Source organism: Equus caballus, chromosome 8 (genome assembly GCF_041296265.1).
Source record: "Equus caballus isolate H_3958 breed thoroughbred chromosome 8, TB-T2T, whole genome shotgun sequence".
Lineage (NCBI taxonomy): Eukaryota > Metazoa > Chordata > Mammalia > Perissodactyla > Equidae > Equus > Equus caballus.
In genome coordinates this window covers 72,034,577-72,041,113 of record NC_091691.1, presented here as the reverse complement: position 1 = coordinate 72,041,113, position 6,537 = coordinate 72,034,577, and the positions used below count along the sequence as shown (strand labels likewise).

Below are 6,537 nucleotides of genomic sequence, written 5' to 3'. Positions count from 1 at the left end.
TAATAGAACAATGCCTCACACAGAGAATATTCGTGAATTTCATTTTTAAACATCCATTGTAGGATAAAATATAAACGGTTAGTGTCTAGGATATTCTTTTATAGTGAAGACGAGCAGTAAAGTAGAATTGTTGAATTATCAAAATTATTGGTTCAATAAACAAGGATGCTGCAGCAAGTTACTTGAAAAGGGTAGAATGTTTTAGGGGACAATAAACTTGGCAAGACTTAAAAGAGTATGATATAGAGGGTAAAATGGCCATTTTATTGCAAATTTTCCCTCCATGGCATAGTATTGATGATATTAACCAGAATTCATCACAGAGCCACAATGTGGCAGGAATTGTATAGATATGTTACACGTAATCCACACAACAACCTTACAAGGTTACTCTTACCGTTATCTTGTTCTTAGAGACAATGAACTGAGACACAGAGAGGTTACGTAACTTGCCCAAAGCAACGCAGCTACCAAGTGTGAGAGCTTGGGTTTGAATCTTGGCAGTCTGGCTTCAGGATAGGTGTGCTCAACCTCTATCCTTTACTAACTCCAGAGTTGACCAAACGGAATTTACAAACGAACTCTAGTGAGAGGAACACATTACTATGACGATTTGATAATCAATCAGACAGCAGCCACCTTTCCAACTCCATCTTATATTACTCTTCAGCCTCAATCAGTGTTGCAAGAAGCAAAAATTTCTTTAACAACTCTGCATGTACCGCTCTCAATCTGTATCTTTCCGAGACATCGCCTCAAATATCCTTTGTACTTGTTCTGCCTAATAAAATTATATCTATTCTTCAATACCTGTCACAAGGCCCAATTCTCTCAAAAGCCTTTCTCAAATGGTTTTAGCCACAACAGGCCTCTCTCCCCACTGAACTGCTACTGCATTTTCAGTTTACAATGATCTTTTTTTTTTTTTTTTTTAAAGCATTCTATGGGTTTAATTTCTAATAAGGTGAATATCAATTGCTATAACTCATGTGATCAAAAAGTTCTTTGAGGGTCCTTTTTCTGACAGAGTAAAGTGCTCTTGGACCAAAAAGTGAGAAAACCTCTGTGGATTAGCCCTGACCCCATGATAGCTTCATTCCTTGCTCTGACCTCATAAAGAGACATTGTCATGAAATTCCGAGCATCTCTATAACGTCCTGGCTGGGCCTACACTTTTGGTCCTTCCAGCTCAGGAAGCTGATTTTGGTGACCTGTGGGAATTTGACCAAAGTAGCTTGGTTTCTTCTTGGGTTTTTGTCTATTTTGTTTGTCACTTTTTCTTTCTTTTTTTCTCTGTTCTTTTTTCTCATTTTTTCTTATTTCTCCTTTTCTTTTACTTATTTTTCTTTTTACTTCATTCTTTTATTTTTTCTCAGTTTTTCTGTATTTTTTAATAGACATTTTTTAGAACACTTTTAGATTTGCTAGAAAATTTTTTATTCTTTTATTTCTATTTTTATCAGTTTTCTTTTATTCTTTTCCTTATTTCTTTCTTTAATTCTTTTTCCTCATTGTTTCAGTTTTTTAATATTTGTTTATTTTTATTTTTGTCTGTCATTATGTTTTGATACCATTATAATGATGAGTTTGTAAGGTAGAGTCTGGATCTCATTTTTTTTTGAGGTCATTTGGAGCAAGCTTCTCACCAGCTTTCCTCAATCTTAAGCTGACCTTGGGACACCTTGCCTGAAGGGTAGAGGTGTGTAAATTGCCATGGTGTTCTCTCAAAAAGGTTCAAATTAAGTGAATATCTGACATCTCCGTGGCCTTCAAAAGCATTGTATGCAAAATAAGTGCAGAACTTCAGTTCTAAATACTGCCAGGAGCCTCCTGGTAAATGAGGAGAGGCAAAGCCTGGCCTTACCTGTGGCCAGGCCCTTGGCCCACACCTGGGAGACACTTCCAAGATTGGACTGTTTTCCTGGAGTATCTCTCCCCTTCTCTGCTCTTCTCTGTCTTTTCTTCTGCATTTGTCGGGGAGGGAAGATGGTTCTTCACTTCTTTTAAATCTTTTGGGGTTTTTTGGTGAGGAAGATTGGCCCTGAGCTAACGTCTGTGCTAATCTTCCTGTATTTTTTTTTTATGTGGGACACCACCACAGCATGGCTTGACAAGTGGTGCTAGGTCCTCATCTGGGATCGAAACCTACAAACCCTGGGTCTCTGAAGTGGAGTGCACAAACTAAACCACTATGCCACTGGGCCAGCCCCTTTTTTATTTTAAATGTTGTCATAAAATTGATGCTCCTGGAAGGTGTACCATGAATATTCTCCTGTTTTTTATCCTACCTGCACAGAATTCTGGCTGTTCCTACTCCAGTTTGAGAGTATCGTAACTGTAACCAGACTGTGAACCAGACTATCAGGAGTCAGAAAAGTTGCATGGATGTGGTCCCCCAAAGAAGCTTAGGGGATCATTTTGCTGTGCAGACAAGTCTCCTGACTGTAAAATGCAGGAGTTGGTCCAATCTACTGTGATGTTTTTCTTTTGGTAATAGTGGCATGGAGCAGTCACTCCAAGAGGTGTGACTAAGGAATAAACCATTCAGCCAGCCTGAGGTTGCAAAGGGTGCTCCATGGTGAGCCAGATGCCTCACAGTGCCCACAGAGAGAATTTATGACAAGAGACAGCACCCAGAGGTATGGAAGGAATCACTTGAAAGGTGGCTGTTGAAGTCGAGTTCCAGTTCCCAAGTAATAGGTATTTCCATTTTAGGCAGTGGATTTATGGTTTGAGAAACCCATCAGAACTTCTGCATGGGTTCCTAAGAAACCTAAGGAATGCCCCAGAAAACCCACAGCCACTGATCATCCTCACCCCACACCCACTTGTGAGCACTCCTGCATTTATTATCTTGAAGTTACATAATATTTGCATTATTTTAAATGTGTTTCTTAAGTTTTATTTTCTTATAGTGAATAAATAGAGTTGAAGGAAGAATATACTTTGAAGAGCATTCTGGCTTTATTGCTGCATGGCAAAATAGTCCCAGAACTTAATAGCTTAAAATAACGACTTATCTCTCATGATTTTATGGGTTGACTGGGCTCAGCTGTGAGGCTGTTGCCTGGGATCTCTCACGCAGTTGTCATCAAGTGTTGTCTGGGCCTGGAGTTATCTGAAAGTTTGACTCAGATGAGCATCCAAAATGGCTCACTCATAGGGCTGTCAGTTGATGCTAGCTGTCAGCTGGGAACTTAACTAGACTTTCAGCTGGAGAGTTTACATGTGGTCTCTCTTGGCAAACTTGGCCTTCAGTATAATGGCTAAATTCCCAGAGGGAGAGTCAAAAAGTGAAAGTTTTAAGACATTCAGATAGAAGCCACAAGACTTCTTATGACCTACCATTGGAATTCTCAAAACATCACTGCTCCTGCATTCTATTGATTAAGGCAAGTCACTAAGGATGGTTTAGATTTAAATGGGCAGGGATTTGGCTTCTTCTTCTACAATGAAGAGGAACATGCATTTACAGGAAGGGAAGGAATTGATGGTGGCCGTCTTAGACTGTCTACCACAGAGAGTTTCAAAAACCATTACTGAATAATTTGTTTGTCATTTATTGATTTAAGAGGTATTATTTTTTGATCACCTATATTATGTTCTAAGAATTATAATATCAATATTCCAGTAAACAAAATAAAGGTTTTGACTTCAATACAATACACGTGATGGTTAACTTTATGTGTCAACGTCACTGGCCACCTGGTGCCCAGACTAAACATTATTTCTGGCTGTGTCTGTCTCTGAATGAGATTAGCATTTGAATAGGTGGGCTCAGTAAAGTAGATTGCCCTTCTCAACGTGGGTGGGCATCGTCCAATCTGTTGAGGGCCTGAGTAGAATAAAAGGCAGAGGAAGGAGCAATTTATCCCTTTTACTTCTTATCTAATTGCTTAAACTGGGATATTGAACATCTACAGCTGGAGCTCCTGGTTCTCAGGCTTCCAGACCAGGACTGGAATCTGTCTACACCATCAGCTTCCCTGGTTAGACTTTCAGACAAACTGACTTACACCATGGCCTTTCCTGGGTCTCCAGCTTGCAAACAGCAGATCAGGGGACCTCTCAGCTTCCTTATAATAAATCAATCTCTCGCTCTCTCTATTTCTCTCTCTCTCTATATATATATCCTATTGGTTCTGCTTCTCTGGAGAGCTCTAATACTTTATTTATATATATGTTCCCTGATATATATAAATACATATGATATATAATATATATCAGGTAATGATGAATGCTATAAAAACACAATAGGGTAAAGGTAAAGATAGAGCATAATGGGACTACCAGTTTAGAGGGAGCTGAAGTGAGGGAGTGAGCTGTGCATTATCTGGGAAGTGTGCTTTAGGCTCGCTTGGCAGAATGTCAAGGAGGCCACTATGGCTAGCTGGCTAGTGTGGAGTGAGAGAGGGAGAAAGTGGTTGGAAATGAGTTTGGAGTTTGTTAGGAGCCAGATAATTTGTTGTCTTGTAAACCATGGTGAAAAATATATTCTAATTTCTATTTTATTCTAATTGTGATGAGAAACCATTGGAAAATTATGATCTGCTTCATGCTTTATAGGATTCAATTTTCTGTTTCACAGCTGGAGACCAGACAATGGGGCTGGAGGAGACCTCAAGAACAAGAGTGGGAGCAAACAGACCAGATAGGAGGTTTGTAGTGGTCCACGGAAGAGTTGGTAGTGGCTTGGCCTAGAATATTGGTGATAAAAAACTTCAAATAAGTTTAATTCGATAGTATTTTGAAGTTGGAGCCAGCAAGATTTGTTGACAGGTTGGTTTTAGGAGATAAATCAGACATGACTCTAAGGTTTTCACTCTGAGTGAAAGAGTAAGTGGTGGACTTTTCTGAGTCTGAGAATTACTGAGGGAAAAACAGGTTTGAAGGGATGGAAATCAATTGATTGTTTTTCTTTTCTTTTTTTATTTTACATGCAATGAAACGCAGAAATCTCAAGTGTAAGTTTACTGAGTTCTGATAATTGCATACCTCTGGGTAATCCAAACTCCTCTCCAAACATTGACCATGACCATCAGGTGAGAAAGTTCCCTCATTCTTCTTTCCAGTACATCTTGTCCCACCTCCAGAAATAACCACTCTTGATTTTTTTCCCCCTGTAAACTCTTTTTGCCTATTCTAGAACTTCATATTAATAGAATCATATGATTCCACTTAGAAGAAGGTGAGTGGTTTTTGAAACAATATGCTCAGTATCTTTATTAAATTTCCGTATGAAGATGCCACCTAGTCAGGATCAACTAAAGGTAGCCAGGAAGGTACCCTGTTAACAAAGGCAGTAGATACAGTATAAGTGAAAATGTTAGGTGAGAAGTCCTGTTTTGAGCACAATTTTCAAAGAGGTGGTGCTTTCTAATTAGACCGTTTGGGAAATGACTTTAGGGTGTCAACACAGTCTAATTTGGCAGGAATCCATTTCAGCGGGAGCAAAAAATTGGGTGAGACTTTTGGGAACAAGTCTTATAGAAAAAAAAAAAGGCCAAGGAGACTGCATTAAAACTATTAGACAATGTCAGTAGATCCACAAAATACCATTTAGGGAGCTTATTCTTGCCAGTTTCCATTCTAGCACTGATCTGATAACTTCAGGCTAGTGTTGGAGAACCAAATTCAATACATGGACCTTTGTCCTTTCAACACGGCCTTGTCAAATCACGGCGAGAGGCTGAAGTTTGACAGCATCTTTGTAATGTGAAAGAAATCACAATTTTTAATCACTTGCCTTGGATGAAATGGTGGATAACTGCCTCAGAAGAAGAGACGGTTGTTATTTGTTGCAGTTTGTGGGTGGTCTGTCTGCTTGGTACACTCAGACTGACTGGAACTCTGACAGTGAGCCAGAGGGAGGGGTTTTTTTTCCCTCCTCTTTTCAGGGGGAATTGAAGAATGGGCCCTAATCCTGGAACTGACATCACAGTGGGTCACCACTGTCTTTTTCTCTTAAAATATGACACACCAAAGAAAGTCCACTTAAGAATATATTACTTATTAGAGAGGTGCCTATGGGGAATGGTTTGATAGGAATTGGAAAGCTCTTCAGGCCCAAAATACCTCCTCCTCCTTGAAATCTGTTGTGTTTTACATTGGAGCATGAAGGCTTTGGGGACTCCCAGAGTCTCTGCTGCCTCTGTAAATACCTTTGGGAGGGAGAACATATTAGTCTCTCATCAGCTAGGGGATTTATTTCATCTATCTGAGTGCAAAGCCCTGTGGAAACAGGACACAGAAGGGAGCTGCTGATGCTCAATGGGGAAAGAACCTTGAAGTGATAGGAGTGTTTATTAAGAGGGTACCCAAGAGAGGTGCTATTTGACTTCAGCATTTCGCCAAGGTCTGGATCTGCCCATATTACTGCACTGGGGTCCCCTTCCGAGGCTGTTCACTGTTTTCCCTCCTCCCCCTGTTTAATGTGCTGCAGGCTGTACCTTTTAGCCATTATCTGAAGCACTTACGCATACTCATCCATCAGGAAGCGTCCCTTTCTCTCTTTTGCCCTCCCTGTGTCCTTTTGGC

At 40.0% G+C, this 6,537-nt stretch overlaps 1 long non-coding RNA gene across 1 annotated transcript; it reads left to right on the top strand.

Annotated features, from left to right (window-relative positions):
• The first annotated feature begins 1,177 nt into the window (after window positions 1-1,177).
• LOC111774562 (uncharacterized) lies at window positions 1,178-5,043 on the top strand. Its single transcript, XR_002809559.2, has 3 exons — window positions 1,178-3,392; window positions 4,589-4,658; window positions 4,954-5,043. It is a non-coding gene; the product is annotated as an uncharacterized lncRNA (long non-coding RNA).
• The last annotated feature ends 1,494 nt before the right edge of the window (window positions 5,044-6,537 follow it).